Below are 18695 nucleotides of genomic sequence, written 5' to 3'. Positions count from 1 at the left end.
GGGGGCGGGCCGATGGAGGTGCGGAGCATGGGCTGGAGGCAGGCCCAAAAAAGGGGATGGCTGATTGGCGAAGGAGGGGGACAATGAGCCCCCCAAATAGGCTGATCACCTGGAATGTTCGAGGGTTAAATGGGCCGGTCAAGAGGGCATGTGTGTTCGCGCATCTTAGGGGACTGAAGACGGACGTGATAATGTTGCAGGAGACGCACCTTAGAGTAACTGACCAGATTAGATTGAGGAAAGGCTGGGTCAGTCACGTCTTTCACTCAGGACTGGATTCAAAGACTAGGGAGGTCGCGATCCTGATCAATAAGCGGGTGGTGTTTGAGGCGGGTAGAATAGTTTCGGATGTGGGAGGTCGGTACATTATGGTCAGTGGGAAACTGGAGGGTATGCATGTGGTATTAGTAAATGTGTATGCGCCAAATTGGGATGATGTGGTGTTTATAAAGAGGATGCTGGGGAAGATACCGGACCTGGACTCGCACAGGTTGGTCATGGGAGGGGACCTCAACACGGTTATTGACCCTGGCTTGGACCGGTCGAGCTCGAAAACGGGCAGGGTGCCAGCAATGGCAAAGGAACTAAAAGGGTTCATGGAGCAGATTGGGGGGGGGGTCCATGGATATTCGGGCACCGAGGGTGAAGGAGTTCTCCTTCTAGTGACAAAGTTAATTGATGAGGGAAGGGCTGTAAATGTCATATAATTGGACTTCAGTAAGGCGTTTGATAAAGTTTCCCATGGCAGGTTGATGGAAAAAATGAAGTCGTATCGGGTTCAGGGTATACTAGCTAGATGGATAAAGAACTGGCTGGGCAACAGGAGACAGAGAGTAGTGGTGGAAGGGAGTGTCTCAAAATGGAGAAAGGTGACAAGTGGTGTTCCACAGGGATCCGTGCTCGGACCACTGTTGTTTGTGATATACATAAATGATCTGGACGAAGGTATAGGTGATCTGATTAGCAAGTTTGCAGATGATACTAAGATTGGTGGAGTTGCAGATAGCGAGGAGGACTGTAAGAGAATACAGCAAAATATAGATAGATTGGAGAGTTGGGCAGAGAAATGGCAGATGGAGTTGAATCCAGGCAAATGCAAGGTGATGCATTTTGGAAGATCTAATTCAAGAGCGGACTATACGGTCAATGGAAGAGTCCTGGGGAAAATTGATGTGCAGAGAGATCTGGGAATTCAGGTCCATTGTACCCTGAAGGTGGCAACGCAGGTCGATAGAGTGGTCAAGAAGGCATACAGCATGCTTGCCTTCATCGGACGGGGTATTGAGTACAAGAGTCGGCAGGTCATGTTACAGTTGTATAGGACTTTGGTTAGGCCACATTTGGAATACTGCGTGCAGTTCTGGTCGCCACATTACCAGAAGGATGTGGATGCTTTAGAGAGGGTGCAGAGGAGGTTCACCAGGATGTTGCCTGGTATGGAGGGTGCTAGCTATGAAGAATGGTTGAGTAGATTAGGATTGTTTTCGTTGGAAAGACGGAGGTTGAGGGGGGACCTGATTGAGGTCTACAAAATTATGAGAGGTATGGACAGGGTAGATAGCAACAAGCTTTTTCCAAGAGTGGGTGTGTCAATTACAAGGGGTCACGATTTCAAGGTGAGAGGGGGAAAGTTTAAGGGAGATGTGCGTGGAAAGTTTTTTACGCAGAGGGTGGTGGGTGCCTGGAACGCTTTGCCAGCGGAGGTGGTAGAGGCGGGCACGATAGCATCATTCAAGATGCATCTAGACAGATATGTGAATGGGCGGGGAACAGAGGGAAGTAGATCCTTGGAAAATAGAAGACAGGTTGAGATAAAGGATCTGGATCTCGCAGGCTGGCAGGGCCTGTGCTGTAATTTTCTTTGTTCTTTGTTCTTTGTTCTACTCACACATGCACAAAGTGTACTCCCGGATCGAATTCTTGATTTTGAGCAGGGCCTTACTGCCAGGGGTGGTGGACACGGGGTATTCGGCGATCACAATCTCAGACCATGCTCCGCACTGGGTTGACCTGCAGGTTAGTAAAGGTAGTAACCAGCGCCCGCACTAGAGGTTAGATGTGGGACTTTTGGCTGATGAAGGGCTGTGTGAGCGGCTGAGGAAATGTATTCAGAACTACCTGCAGGTCAACGACACTGGGGAAATTTCGGCAGCGATGGTCTGGGATGTACTGAAGGCGGTGGTCAGAGGGGAGCTGATCTCGATACGGGCCCATAGGGAGAAGGTGGACAGGGCAGAGACGGGACCGACTGGTTAAGATCGATAGGAGGTATGCGGAGACCCCAGAGGCAGGGTTTTTAAGGGAACGGCGGAGGCTACAGGCGGAGTTCGGCTTGTTAACCATAGGGAGGGCGGTGGAGCAGCTGTGAAAGGCGAGGGGGGCAATCTATGAGTATGGAGACAAGGCCAGCAGAATGCTTGCACAGCAGCTTAGAAAGAGGGAGGCAGCCAGGGATATAGGGAAAGTAAATGACAGAGATGGGAACCTGGTTGGAGATTCAGCAGGGGTGAATAAGGCGTTTAGGGATTTCTACAGTAGGTTGTACAGGTCGGAACCCCCTACAGGGCCGGAGGGGATGAGGCACTTCTTGGGGGGGCTGAATTTCCCAAAGGTGGACGGGGAGCTGGTAGAAGGGCTGGGGGCCCCGATCAGGTTGGAAGAGACAGTGGAGCGTCTGAAGGCCATGCAGGTGGGTAAAACCCCGGGGCCGGACGGATACCCAGTGGAGTTTTATAAAAGGTTCTCTGGGATATTGGGGTCGGTGTTGATGAGGAGGTTCAATGAGGCAAGGGGAAGAGAGGTGCTGCCCCCAATGATGTCACAGGCCACGATTTCGCTGATCCTGAAGCGGGGCAAGAACCCAGAGCTGTGTGGGTCCTACAGGCCGATATCCCTGTTGAATGTGGACGTCAAACTGCTGGCCAAAGGTTTGTCCTCCAGGATTGAGGATTGTGTTCCGGATGTTTATGGGGAGGACCAGATGGGGTTTGTTAAGGGTAGGCAGCTGGTTACCAATGTAAGAAGGCTGTTAAATGCGATCATGATGCCCCGGAAGGTAGGGAGGTGGAGGGAGTGATCGCAATGGATGCAGAAAAGATTTTGATCGGGTAGAATGGGATTATCTGTGGGAGCTACTGGGACGGTTCGGATTTGGGCGGGCCTTTACTGACTGGGTCAGGTTGCTGTATCAGGCTCCTGTGGCAAGTGTACAGACGAATAGGACAACATTGGACTATTTTAGACTGCACCGGGGGACGAGACAGGGATGCCCCCTCTCCCCACTATTGTTTGCGCTAGCTATAGAGCCGTTGGCAATTGCTCTGAGTCCTGGAAGGGGCTGGTCCGAGGGAGGTGGTGGAGCACAGAAGCTCTATGCAGACAACCTGCTTCAGTATGTATCGGACCCATTAGAGGGGATGGAAGAAATCATGAGGATCTAGGGGAATTTGGCCGGTTTTCAGGGTATAAGCTAAATACGGGGAAAAGTGAGATGTTTGCGATCCAGGGGAAGGGGACAGGAGAGGCAATTGGGGGAGCTGCTGTTTAGATTAGTAGGGGGAAGCTTTAGGTACCTAGGCATTCGAGTGGCGCGGAAATGGAACCGGCTGCATCAATTAAATCTGACCCGGCTAGTAGACCAAATGAAGGACGATTTTCGGAGATGGGACACGCTCCTGTTGTCATTAGCTGGGAGGGTGCAGGCGGTGAAGATGACTGTCCTCCCGAGATTCCTCTTCGTGTTTCAACGTCTCCCCATCTTTATTCTGCGGTCCTTTTTTAAACGGGTCAACAAAGTGATCTCTGGCCTTGTTTGTGCGGGCAAGGCCCCCGCGGGTAGGGAAGATAATGCTTGAGCGGAGTCAGGGAGGGGGCGGCTGGCGAAGCCACATTTTAATAACTATTACTGGGCGGCGAATATAGCCATGATGAGGAAGTGGGTGGTGGGGGAGGGGTCGGCATGGGAGCGTATGGAGGGCGGCTTCATGCAAGGGCACCAGTTTGGGGGCGTTGGTAACTGTGCCTCCGCCGTTCCCGCCGGCATGGTACTCCACCAGACCCATGGTGGTGGCGGCCCTGAGAGGCTGGGGGCAATGGAGCAAACATGTGGGAGCATCGGGAGCATCGGTCTGGTCATCAATCTGTAATAATCACAGGTTTGCCCCGGCAAGTATGGATGGGGGGTTCCGGATATGGCGGAGAGCATGGATTGAGAGGATGGCGGGTATGTTTATAGGGGGGAGCTTTCCGAGTATGAGGGCGCTGGAAGAGAAGTTTGGGTTGGCGAGGGGGAACAAATTCAGGTATCTGCAGGTGCGGGACTTCCTGCGTAAACAGGTGTCAACCTTCCCGCTCCTACCGCTAAGGGGGATTCAGGACAGGGTAGTTTCCAGAGGGTGAGAAGGGAGCATCTCGGACATTAACAAGGAACTTATGGGGTCAGAGGAGATGCAGACCGAGGAGCTGAAGTGCAAGTGGGAGGAGGAGCTGGGAGGAGAGATAGAGGATGGTCTATGGGCGGACGCGTTTAGTAGAGTCAACGCGTCCGCAACATGTGCCAGGCTCAGCCTGATACAATTTAAGGTCGTTCATCGGGCTCACATGACAGTGGCCCGGATGAGCAGATTTTTTGGGGTGAAAGACAGATGTGCAAAATGTGCGGGAGGACCAGCGAACCATGTCCACATGTTCTGGGCATGTCCGAAGCTTAGGGGGTTTTGGCAGGGGTTTGCAGATGTCATGTCCACGGTGTTAAAAACAACGGTGGCGCTGAGCCCAGAGGTTGCGATTTTCGGGGTGTCGGAAGACCCGGGAATCCAGGAGGAGAAAGAGGCAGACGTTCTGGCCTTTGCTTCCCTGGTAGCCCGGAGACGGATACTATTAGCTTGGAGGGACTCAAAGCCCCCGAAGTTGGACACCTGGCTATCGGACATGGCTAGCTTTCTCTGTTTGGAGAAAATCAAGTTCGCCTTGAGGGGGTCACTGTCAGGGTTCGCCCGGAGGTTCGACTTCTTCGCGGAAAATTAATCGTCAGCAGAAGCGGGGGGCGGGGGTTAGTTTAGCTTTGCGTAGGGGGTTAATAATGGTGGGACCTGTAAGGGAGGGAGACGGCTTTTGCACTATGTTTATAGTTTCATGAATATTGTTTATTGTGTTGTTATAATACCAAAAATACCTCAATAAAATGTTTATTAAAAAAAAACTATTTGAATATCCTCCTAGCTGTTCTTCCACATTCTACCCTCTGTAAACTTGAGGCCATCCAAAACTATGCTGTCAATATTTTAAGTTATAACAAGCTCCATTCCTCCACCACTGCTGTGATCACTGATCTACATTGGCTATCAATCAAATAACATCATGATTTTAAAATCCTTATCTTTGTTTTCGAATTCCTCCAAGGCCTTGCCCCTCCCTATCACTGTATCTCTTCCAGCCCCACACCTTTCAAGATATCTGTGCTTCTCCACATCAGGACTCTTGTGCATCGCAGTTTTAATCGCTCCAGCATTGGGCTCAATGCCTTCAATTGCCTAGGCCTCAAGATCTGGAATGTCTGCCCTATGCCTCTCCGCTCTCTACCTTGCTTTCCTCATTTAAGACACGTCTTAACATCTATATCATGGACACAATGGGCTGGATTCTCCGTTGGTGGGATCCTCCGCTTCGTCAGCAGCACACTCACACCTCCAGATTTCCCGACGGTGTGGGCGTGCCCACAATGGGAAACCCCATTGGCCGGCTGCCGGGACAGAGGATCATGCTGCTGGTGGTGGCGTGCCACACCAGAAAACGGTACGCGGCAGGATGGAGAATCTCGCCCACTGTATTTACTATCTTGCTGCCCATAATAAGTATGTTTTGTATCGAAAGAGCTGTTTTTTACACTTGGAGTGTTAATGCCAATACATAATTCAGCAGCAAACTTGCATGGGTTTAAAATAAAGAAGGCCATTTATTGTCACACACCTATCTCGAATTAATGAAATGTCACACACTCAGTTTCGTGTGGACACAGAACGCACACAGACAGATTGGATACAGATAAGGATGACACCCTTTCCAGATTTTGTTCATTCTGTCACCTATTTATGATTTCTGATCTCCCATGCGGCAAGCCTGTGGTTTCTTGAATGGATTTAATGATTTAAAGTTAAATGGGAAGATCCACAATAGGTTGCAAAGTTTAAGTAGTCGAATATCTTGGAGGTTGGTTCTCAGGTGAACTTTGAAACTGAACCAGGTTAAGTACATTGGCTGCTTGATGACTTGCAGCTAGTCTCAGAGTCTGGTTCTCTGACTGGCTGGTGGTTCTTAAAAGGTAAAGATGGCACCGCCATTCTCTGCAGCTGTCATCTTTTTGATGTTCTTCTGAAGTATGTCCAAGGCTCTTCAGGGTTTCGGATAATAAAGGATGTCAGTATCAGACATCAGTTTTAGTCACATGGTCAATGGTCATTGTCCATCCAGAATTCCTTAAAGATAAAAGGACATTGATACACAATAGGAGTCTTTCAGATTTAACTGGTGAATAACTGATCTTGTCAGTATTTCAGTGTTGAACTATAAACCTGAAGACATAGGAGTCCATTGTGTGTTGAATAAGCAAAGGTCACCTGATCTCTGGGCAGCTATCTTAAAGTTTCATCCGCGGTGGTCCATTTCAAACAAATAAAATATAGTTCCAGAAGCTTCTGAGCTCAGTCCATGTATAAAGTTATGAATATGAAATGTGTCAACTGTGCGTGTCATCTACCTCTTTGACAGAGCTTTTGGTCAACTGACCTAATATCTCCTAATGTGACTTGGTTTTACAATGCTTCTCCGAGCACCTTGGGGTGTTTCATTGTGTTAAAGGGGCAATGTAAATATAAATTGTTCTCAAATATGAGCAACCAGCAATATAGATGAAAATTTAACAGCACAAATGTAGGGAGACTTACATCACTCGCAGCGGCCTGAATATATGTCCTGAAGGAGGGTTAAGCCTAGGCTGCAGCTGCCAGTGCAGAATCTCACTGCTGTTTCTGCGAGGGAACCACAAAAAGCTTATGAGTCTCTTAAAACATGTAATTGATGAGCTTAATGTCTATTTAGGTGCTGATGAGAGATGCTTCATAATGCGCTGATCCAATTTTGTTATACAGATGTATTTGGAGCACAGGTCAGCGGTTCCCCATTTACCCCTGTAAAATGTGCACACCAAGATCTAATTATATTTTTCAAACATTAAACAAAATAGTGAACAATGGAGGAAGAAACATTTCCCTCACTTCTGGAGAAGAGCTAAACACTGAAACAAAAGAGAATGTTCGGCAGATTGTTTTCTGTAATGAAGGTAAATCGTCAAAATATAAAAATGCATGAAGAACTTCCTTTAGCACTGAATCAACAAAGATGGCAAATGGCATCATTTAGACTGATCAGCTGCTCAAACTTTATTTCCAGATTTTGATGCAGTCAGTTCCAAAGTCAAACTCAGGTTCGATGTCCAAAGCAAAATACGGTAGCCGCTGAAAATCTGAAATAAAAGCAGAAAATGCTGGAAATATTTAACACGTGAGGGAACAACTTTTCAGAGAAAAACAGAGTTGATGGCCGGAATCTTACCAAAACCTTGGAAGTCCCATTACTGGGATGGAAAACAGATCCTGGGCCAGCCCGGACAAATAGCAGGGCCCCAGTGGGATTTTACCAGAGGTGGCCAATTGAGAGGCTGCCACCAGCTCCATCGTCCAATGAGGTTGTCGGCCCACTTCTCAGAGCTGCCAGCCCAATCAAAGGGCCGACTGGCAGTCTCGGCAGTGCAACCAATGGAGAATTTAGCCCAACATTTCAGGTTATGATCTTTCATCACAATGGTCCTGATGAAAGATCATCGAACTGAAACAATGGCCAGAATTCTCCATCTGTTGGGATGCTTTGTTCCCGCTTGCAGCGCACACCCGCCCATGGGTTTCCTAACAGCGTGGGGTGGCTTCAATGGAACGTCCCATTGACAAGCGACGGGAGTAGAGAATTCCCGTCGCCAACAAACAGCACACCGCTGAGAAACACGCGCCTGGGGCGTCAGGAGAATCCATCCCATTAACTCTGCTTTTCACTTCACAGATATTGCCTTATATTGTTGTTTTATATTGTAAATATAATTAATACCACTTTCCCATATTTCAGCAGACAGAAAAACCCTCCAAGATAGCATTCCTCTAAATCTGTCCTCTTCTGCATTCTCAATTATAATTGCCCCACCATTGGTGTTTGTGCCTCCAGTTGTTTAGACCAGAAGCTTTTGAATTCCCTCCTTAAATTTCTTTACCTCTATACCTCATGTTCCTCCTTTAAAACATTCCTTAAAATCTTCCTCTTTTCCAAAAGATCCTCTTCTTCTGATCTGGATGTGTTTCTTCACTTCACACATGCATTAAAACACAGCTTGGGGTGTTTGTGTACCTTTGATATATAAATATAAGCTGTTATTATTGTTGGAGGAGATTGTGGAAATAAGGAGAGCTCAGTCGAAGGTAACTTAGCCACGCCCCCCCCCTCACTTTTAATAAACCAGTTGCCATAAAGCTGGTAAGCTTAAAGGTCCAACCACTTTAACAAGAAAGGAAGAAGGTAGCACGGTAGCAAGGAATGGGGCAGCACGGTAGCCTTGTGGATAGCACAATTGCTTCACAGCTCCAGGGTCCCAGGTTCGATTCCGGCTTGGGTCACTGTCTGTGCGGAGTCTGCACATCCTCCCCGTGTGTGCGTGGGTTTCCTCCGGGTGCTCCGGTTTCCTCCCACAGTCCAAAGATGTGCAGGTTAGGTGGATTGGCCATGATAAATTGCCCTTAGTGTCCAAAATTGCCCTTAGTGTTGGGTGGGGTTACTGGGTTATGGGGATAGGGTGGCGGTGTTGACCTTGGGTAGGGTGCTCTTTCCAAGAGCCGGTGCAGACTCGATGGGCCGAATGGCCTCCTTCTGCACTGTAAATTCTATGATAATCATCTAAGGTAGGTTCCTTTAAATTCATTTGCAGGATGTGAGTGTCGCTGGTAGTGCCAGGGGGCTCTGTGAGGGAGCAAACTCTTCTCTATTGGGGTAAGGATGCTTCCCTGTATGTATGGTGGGGGTTGAGGGGGGAGAGGTGTGAGTGCCAGAGAACACGCTGGGTGGGGGGACCTGCAGTTTGTGTGGGGGGGTCCTCCATGGCCATGGGAAAGTATGTTTTTGCCGATCCCTAATTTCCCTTGAACTGAGTGGTCTGTTGGGCCATGTCAGAGGCATTTGAGCGGGGACCACAGCCCAGACCGGGTACGGACGGCAGATTTCCGTCCCTGAAGGCCATTTAAAGGACAACCATGGTTTAATGGTTATCATTAGACTTTTTAATTCCAGATATTCATTGAATTAAAGTTTCACCATCTGCTGTGGTGGGTTTCGATCCCAGGTCTTCAGAGCGTTATTCTGGGTCTCTGGATGACTAATTCAGTGACAACAGCACAATGCCACTGTCTCCCCTGTAAGTATATAAGGTGAATGGCTAGAGTCAGGGTGAGGGAAGAGTCATTTCTGGCCTGCTGGGCATTGGAGGAGGGGTAGTGGGTGGACAGTGGTGTTGGACCTTATTTGGGGGCAGCAGTTTCTGCTTAGATCAGGCCAGGGGAATAGGTCCATTTGAGTCGGGCCCATTGCGGGTGGGTCAGGTCACAGGGGGGTTTGGGCTGGGATGTTGATGGAGGGATGGCGGAAGTCTCACTGGGGAAATTGGGTGGAGTCCCATGGGGAGTTCGGGGTGGGGTAGTGGGGGATTGGAGAAGGCCTGTGGAGGCATTAGAGTGGGTCAGTGCTGTAGTTACCCTTACGCCAGAAGTGATTTTTATTTTGTAACTTTTTCAGGGTAACTATTCCATATTTTAATCTTTACCTGGCAACTTCCAGGGAGGTTCCCCAGCACATTTCTGAGGTCCCACCCCCCAACCACCGCAGATAGTCTGGCCTGGAGGTTGGAGGTTACGACCCAAGACTTGACTTTAAAATTCTTGCCCTTGTTTTGAATTGCTATTCCACTGCAAGTTAACACCGCCCAACTTCACCTTATCTCAGCTCATTGGTTACTAAAACCCTCATTCCTGTGTTTGTTACCCACAGAGCCGACCATTCCAATGTACTCCTGGCTGATCTCTCACATTCTATCCTCTGTAAACCGAAGGTCACCTAAAACTCTGCTGCCTTTGTGTTAACCACGGCAAGTGTTGTTCCCTTATCATTCTGTGCTCGTTGACATATTTTGGCTCCCAGTCGAGGAATATCTTAGCTGGAAGGTTGCTGTTTGTTGCATCAGTTGCTGGGATTCAATTCAGAAGAAAGGTTAGAAGCGCCACCTCTTGTACATTAATAACCACTGCAGCCGAACACAGAACATTAACTACTTGTTTCATTTTTAATTCTTCTGTGGAATCTAAAGTTGCTGGCTCTTCCCTAATTACCTTTGAGAAATGTTAATGAGCTGTCTTCTTGACCACTTCAGTCCCTTTGGTGCAGGTACACCTACTAGGAAGAGATATACAGGCTTTGGAGCGGGTGCAGAGGAGATTTACCAGGATGTTGCCTGGTATGGAGGGAAAATCTTATGAGGAAAGGCTGATGAACTTGAGGTTGTTTTCGTTGGAGAGAAGAAGGTTAAGAGGAGACTTAATAGAGGCATACAAAATGATCAGGGGGTTAGATAGGGTGGACAGTGAGAGCCTTCTCTGGATGGAAATGGCTGGCACGAGGGGACATAGCTTTAAACTGAGGGATAATAGATATAGGATAGAGGTCAGAGGTAGGTTCTTTACGCAAAGAGTGGTGAGGCCGTGGAATGCCCTACCTGCAACAGTAGTGAACTCGTCAACATTGAGGGCATTTAAAAGTTTATTGGATAAGCATATGGATGATAATGGCATAGTGTAGGTTAGATGGCTTTTGTTTCGGTGCAACATCGTGGGCCGAAGGGCCTGTACTGCGCTGTATTGTTCTATGTTCTATACAGTATTTGACTCAACAACAGTGAAGGAATGGCGATATCGTTTCAAGTTAGGGTGGTGTGCTGATGTTGCTTCCCATTTATATTTGTTTCCGCTTAGTAGAGGGATCAATAATCAGGGGGCATAGATTTAAGGTAATGGGCAGGGGATTTAGAGGGATTTGAGAAAAAAGATTTTCACCCAGAGGGTAGTGGGAATCTGGAACTCACTACCTGAAAGAGTGCCGAGAGGCCGGAACCCTCACACCATTTGAGAAGCATTTAGATGAGCACTTGAAATGTCATAGCATACAAAGCAACGGACCAAGTGTTGGAATGGATAGGTGCTTGATGGCCAGCACAAACAGAATGAGCCAAGAGCCTCTTTATGTGCTGTAAAACTTTATGTGCTCTATGACTATAAGCTTTACACAAAGAGCAGTCCTTTATGTTGGTGCTTTTGGTATTTTGTATAGATTCCAGGAACTCTGTTGTTTCAAATTCAAGTTGAATTTGTTAAAAAATTAAGAGAATAAAACTGCAAAGGGGAAGATTTTAACCACTGGGTAAAACCTGCTGATAATGGGTATTTGGCACCGGTGAAAGGACAAGTACATTTTGAGGTGGGCTTTGGACATCAAACAGACATCCCAAAACACTTTACAAAAAACACATGATGCTGTAAATCTGAATAACAACAAAGAATGCTGGAAACTCTCTGATTGATGAAGGTCCTGGACTTGCAACGTTGGGCGCGATTCTGTCGGACCGTTAGCCATGGACACAATCCCATATTGGCCGCTAACTTTCGCGAGAGGCCCAAAGCAGGTTTTGTGCTGGCAAGATTTCCCATCGCATTCCCCGCAACCCCCCATTCCCCCCCCCCCATCGGGTTCATTCCAGGAAGGGCGAAAACTGGATTTGCACCAAATTGAATCTATTTAAAGATCATTAGCAACGTTATAGTCGATTCTTCTGACCTCATTGAATCTTCCCGCCCACCAGCGGGATGGCAAGTGGTCACGGTTCTTTATTGGTTCTCGATAATGGCAACCAGTCGTCATGGCTACGTTGGGGTGCGGTGCCTGGAGGCCCCGGGGCTGAGATCCGAGGCTGGGCAGTGAACCCTGGCAAACCCTTCTGCATTGGGAGAGGGATGCTTCCCTATATGTATTGTGGGGGTTGGAGAGGTGAGCGGCCAGTGAATGTGCTGGGAGGGGTGGGGCGGTAGAGTGGGGAGAGTGCCCCCGATACCTCTGTGGTGGGGATGGGTCGGCCCGCAGTTTGTGTGGAGGAGTCCTCCATGTCCACAGGGGCTGGGGAAAAGTATGGTTTTAGCATAGATCGAGGCATCCTTTAAAGATGGTGCCCCGGCTCTCCAATGTCCTGCCCCACCATAGTGATGGCGCTAAACATGCCCACCAATTTCTTTTTTCTGGAAAAAGTGTCAAAAGATCTGGACAGAAAACCTGACTGTGTTTCTGTGCGAATATTTTCAGAAAATTCTGCCTGTTAACTTGTTTCTCTCTCCTGCGATGCTACCAGACCTGCTGTGTAATTCCGGCATTTTCCTATTTCATCCTAATGCAACCTGTTGGCTAGGGGTTAGCCAAATATTAGGGGAGCTGGAGGTTAACCCGACTGGGAAATTTATGTCTGGTGTTGAGGCGGTGCAACAGATTGTGATTGTGCAGTTGGGGCCAGCAGTTCTTGTAGAACCTGGAGGAGCATTCGCCTAGCAAAACAAGAATCTTGATAAACTTACTGCTTCAGTAAAAGCGCTGGACAAAACTGTCTGGAGTATGCAAAGCGTGCCACTCCAGCTAGTTGTCTCAAAATGCCAATCAGGATTGTGTGTACTTTACTGTACCCCAATATGCATTGTTAAAGGTCCTACCACCCACTGAAGTGGACGTCATGCGTATCAGGGGCTGGAATGGATCAATAAATTTTCACCCCAAACTTTCAGGGATCTCTACAAATTGGAGTCTCGTCTATCAGTGGTTGTACTACCAAGTCTTTCTTGGTGATATACAATGGAAGTCCTTCACTCACTATTATATTTATGCCTTGATACCCTCTGTGTTTCCTCACAGTGGTGTTTATCATGGAGGAATATGGAGTATACACAATCCTCGGTCTCGTTTCACTTACAGACACATAGGGCTGGATTCTCCGTTCCTGCATCTAAGTGCTGACGCCAACGGAGGATCTGTGGAGTTCCACGTCCCAAAAATTGGTGCGACACCTGCGCTGAATCCATTCCCAACGCCGCTTGGAACACCAGCAGAACACACGGAAAACGGTGCAGGAATCGCCAGGGCCGTGATGGACACTCGCAGGGCTGACAAGCTGCAGCCGCGCTTTAACTGTTCCCCCCCCCCCACACACGCACTGATCGCGCCCGAAAAGATGGCACTGGTTGTGCCGGACCGCCCATACAGCTGATGGGTCGGCTGGGGCCAGAAGGCTCACAGGGGGTGCCCCGGGAGGGGTCATCTATACGACCCAAGATACCAGGTTTATAGTGGGCTGTCTGCGGCATGCGCATCTGCATGGCTGCCTTGCCGGCTGCGGCAATGGTGTTGCGTACCCATCCACCCTGGCCCCCACTGCCCGCCTCCTGGCCACTCCCCACTACTCCCTCCGGCCCTGGCAGAAGCCCACTGGTCAGTGAAATATGGCTGTGCTGGACACTGTCCGTCTGCCCCCCTCTCTCTCAGCAGCCACAACGCCAGGTTCACGATTGTAGAAAGCACACGTGGACCGCGCCGTCGGGAACTCGGCCCATCGGAGGCAGAGCATCGCGAGTGGGCCCGCTAATGAGATGTAAACAGGGTTTCAACTACGCGCGGTGTTCGTCGCAATGACGCTGTTTCTGAGGGGCGGAGCATCGCAAATCGGCGTCAAACCGACACCTTCCGGGATTTCGGCATCCGGAGCTATTCTCCGCCCGATCGCACGCCCCGATTTTGCCATCGGCCAACAGAGAATCCCGCCCATATTGTTGATTCAACATAATTGAAACAAACTGAACGTCAGAAGACCAGTTAAGGTCATCAGTGACAACTTGAAAAACCTAGAACTTTTTCAGAAGAAAAACCTACAATGCTTCCGAAGGGAATTAGATTTTTATCTCTAAAAAATGTGTGAGGGTGCAAAATTCCTTTTGGCTTGTTTTGGGGCCTGGAATGAGTGTTCTGTGTGCCCTAGCCTGGCATCCAAAATTCAGACTCCGCCATCATGAATTTTATTTGCCCATTTATAAAAGACTTGTTTCAGGTTGCTTTCCTCATCAGCAATGCCTGCAGGAAAACTCCAGGAGAGGGATTGAAGCAACAATGCAAGTGGGGGCTTAGTCCCCACCCATAGTGTGGGGGAATTTCTAGCCTCACAGGATCATTTGTAAATATGTATTTTTAAAATGAACTTATCTTTTGCTGGTGTCCACTGAGGCTGGAGAGTCCTGAATATAGAAGGCCTGCCTCGAATTCCCAGTCCTAGCATTGTTAGATGGGGCCAAAATCAAGACAATAGGTAGGTGCCAAGAGCACCTGAAAAATGGTCCACCCAATATATGCTCAGACAGAGACCTTTCAGGTTGCTTTGGATGTGGGGTATTGGCGCCTCTCAACTGAATGTGATTATACAAAGAACAAAGAAAAGTGCATGATATGGAGATGCCGGCGTTGGACTGCGGTGAGCACAGTAAGAAGTCTTACAACACCAGGTTAAAGTCCAACAGGTTTGTTTCGATGTCACTAGCTTTCGGAGTGCTGCTCCTTCCTCAGGTGAATGAAGAGGTATGTTCTGAAAAGTACAGCACGGGAACAGGCCCTTCTTCCCTCCAAGCCTGTGCCGACCATGCTGCCCGTCTAAACTAAAATCTTCTACACTTCCTGGGTCCGTATCCCTCTATTCCCATCCTATTCATGTATTTGTCAAGATGCCCCTTAAACGTCACTATCGTCCCTGCTTCCACCACCTCCTCCGGCAGCGAGTTCCAGGCACCCACTACCCTCTGTGTAAAAAACTTACCTCGTACATCGCCTCTAAACCTTGCCCCTCTCACCTTAAACCTATGCCCCCTCGTAATTGACCCCTCTACCCTGGGAAAAAGTCTTTGACTATCCACTCTGTCTATACGCCTCATAATTTTGTAGACCTCTATCAGGTCGCCCCTCAACCTCCTTCGTTCCAGTGAAAACAAACCAAGTTTATTCAACCTCTCCTCATAGCTAATGCCCTCCATACCAGGCAACATTCTGGTAAATCTCTTCTGCACCCTCTCTAAAGCCTCCACATCCTTCTGGTAGCGTGGCGACCAGAATTGAACACTCTCCACCAAGTGTGGCCTAACTAAGGTTCTATACTGCTGCAACATGATTTGCCAATTTTTATACTCAATGCCCCGGCCAATGAAGGCAAGCATGCCGTATGCCTTCTTGACTACCTTCTCCACCTGTGTTGCCCCTTTCAGTGACCTGTGGACCTGTACACCAAAGATCTCTCTGACTGCCAATACTCTGGAGGGTTCTACCATTCACTGTGTATTCCCTACCTGTATTAGACCTTCCAAAATGCATTACCTCACATTTGTCTGGATTAAACTCCATCTGCTATCTGTCTGCCCAAGTCTCCAAATGATCTAAATCCTGCTGTATCCTCTGACAGTCCTCATCGCTATCCGCAATTCCACCAACCTTTGTGTCGTCCGCAAACTTACTAATCAGATCAGTTACATTTTCCTCCAAATCATTTATATATACTACGAACAGCAAAGGTCCCAGCACTGATCCCTGCGGAACACCACTAGTCACTGCTCCCCTATCAGAAAAGCACCCTTCCATTGCTACTCTCTGCCTTCTGTGACCTAGCCAGTTCTGTATCCATCTTGCCAACTCACCTGTGATCCCGTGTGATTTCACCTTTTGTACCAGTCTGCCATGAGGGACCTTGTCAAAGGCCTTACTGAAGTCCATCGACAAGATCCACTGCCCTACCTGCATCAATCATCTTTGTGACCTCCTCGAAAAACTCTATCAAGTTAGTGAGGCACGACCTCCCCTTCACAAAACCGTGCTGCCTCTCGCTAATACGTCCACTTGCTTCCAAATGGGAGTAGATCCTGTCTCAAAGAATTCTCTCTAGTAATTTCCCTACCACGGATGTAAGGCTCACCGGCCTGTTGTTCCCTGGATTATTCTTGCTATCCTTCTTAAACAAAGGAACAACATTGGCTATTCTCCAGTCCTCCGGGACATCACCTGAAGACAGTGAGGATCCAAAGATTTCTGTCAAAAATCAAAATTATGGTTCAATTTTCACACATGGTTTCATAGTTAGACTAGTGGATTCCCACTTTGAGGATTTGAGTAATTTGATTACTCAGTTTGAGGATTTGAGTTTTTCTAATGGATGAGATTTTAAAACTTTCAAGGGACAAAGATGAACAACATCAGTTCCAGGTTGAAGTGATGCATCACTGACCAGTCTATCATGGAAAGGACTTTTTAATAGCTGTGAGGATGTTTTAGGCCCCAGAGTAAGTTGTGCACACAGTTGCAGGGAAAATATGCAATAAATTACAGGTGATTATGTGTTAATGTTTGTGCTAATATTGCTCTAACTCAGTGGATATATCCCTACCTGTGGAGATCAATCTTTGCCTTTAAAGAAAACCCTTCTTCGTGTGTGCTTAGCCCACACTGCGAGATGAGAAAGCTAAACTCTAATTGATAGAACATCATGACATAGAGTCCTGGCAGATGGGCTGAGATTTGACTGGACATATTGTTAATGTGAAGGTCACAGGTCATCAGGGCAGATTGATTTTGGCGATGCAATACATACAATCCATACAATCACAGTCCACAGTTTGTACAATGTTTCCCCTTTTATCCCCTCCCCTCTCTCCTCCACCAACCCCCGCACCAAAAAGTTCCTCAAATAGCGTCATCAACAACCCCCACCGCAATTCGCCCTCCGCTGACCTCCTCAAATCGAATTTAATCTTCTCCAACCGGACAAAGTTGTACAAGTCCCACAGCCAAGCCGCCACCTCCAGCAGAGTACCCGACCTCCAATTAACAGGATACTTCGCTGGGCAATTAAAGAGGTGAAGGCCACAACATCGGCCCCCTTCCTCCCCAGAAGCTGCAGCACTTCCTTTACTCCAAAAATCGCCACCATAGAGTTTGGCTTGACCTCCACCCTGACTATCTTAGATAGCGTCCCAAACACTGTCTCCCAGTATTTCTCCAGCTTCTCGCAACCCCAGAACATATGCGATGATATGCCAGCCCCACACCTCTCCCACCCATTGGCCACCCCCTGGAAGAATCATGTTCGCCTGAGTCATGAGCACCCTATGCACCACCTTGAACTGAATCAAGCTCATCCTCGCGCAGGAGGAGGTTCAGTTCACCCCCCACATTGCCCCGCACCACAGCCCCCAACCTATTTCCTTCCCCAACTCCTCCTCCCATTTATTCTTGATCCTCACCATTTGCTCCCCCAACAACCTGCATATATCCCCAAATCTGCCCTCCCCCAACTCATCCGGGAGCAGTAGTTGCTCCAACAGTGTGTACGCTGGCAGCTTGGGAAATGCCCTCCACTCTTTCCGCGCACCCACCATCCCCTCACCTTCTCCACATTCGTCACCTGATAATAGTGCAGTAGGTTTGGGTGTGCCAGCCCCCCTTTTGTCTCTGCCTCTACAACAGCTCTCTTTGCCTTCGGCACCTTCCCCACCCATATAAACTCGGAGATCAATAACTCCAATCTCCGGAAGAAAGCTTTATGGAGAGAGGGTTGGGAAAACAACCAGGAACCTTGTCAGCACATTTATCTTCCTGACCTGCACTTTCCTTACCAGCGTCAAGTGCAGTGTCCCACCTCTTAAAATCCTCCTTAACCTCCTCCACTAACGCTGTCAGATTCCACCTGTGCATCGTAACCCACTCTCGCATCACCTGAATCCCCAAAAACCTAAACCTCTCTCCCGCTACCTTAAATGGCAATGGCCCCAAATTGGCCTCCCGCCCCACCACATTCACCGGAAACACCTTGCTTTTCCTAACATTCAATTCATACATGAAGAAGGCAACAAACCTCTCCAACAGTCCCATGATCTTACCCATACTCTCCAGCGGGTTTGACACAAACAACAGGTCGTCCACATACAATAACACCTGGTACTCCCTGCTCCCCCTCACAATCCCACGCCAATCCACAGACTCCCGGAGGGCCATTGCCAAGGATTCAATTGCCAGTGCGAATAACAGTGGCGAAAGCAGACACCCATGCCTCATTCCCAAGCCTGGTGAACTCATCTCGTTCGTGCACAAACTTACCACCGGCGACACATATTACAAATGCACCCATGCCACAAACTTCGGTCCAAACCCAAACCTTCCCAGAATTTCAAATAAGTACCTCCACTCCACCCGATCAATGACGTTCTCCGCATCCATAGAAACAATAATGTCCAGCCCCCGCCCTCCTGATGGAGTCATAACCCCATTTAACAGCCTCCTGATATTTCTGGAGAGCTGCCGGTCCTTTACAAAACCCGTTTGATCCTCAGAGATCACCCCTGGCACTTACCTCTCCATCCTCCCTGCCGCCATCTTAGCCAGTACTTTCACATCCGTATTCAACAACGAAATGGGCCTGTATGACCCACACTTCAGTGGATCCT

This window comes from Scyliorhinus torazame, chromosome 21 (assembly GCF_047496885.1).
Source record: "Scyliorhinus torazame isolate Kashiwa2021f chromosome 21, sScyTor2.1, whole genome shotgun sequence".
NCBI lineage: Eukaryota > Metazoa > Chordata > Chondrichthyes > Carcharhiniformes > Scyliorhinidae > Scyliorhinus > Scyliorhinus torazame.
The sequence above is the reverse complement of the archived record's forward strand: the minus strand, read 5'-3'. Positions refer to the sequence as shown.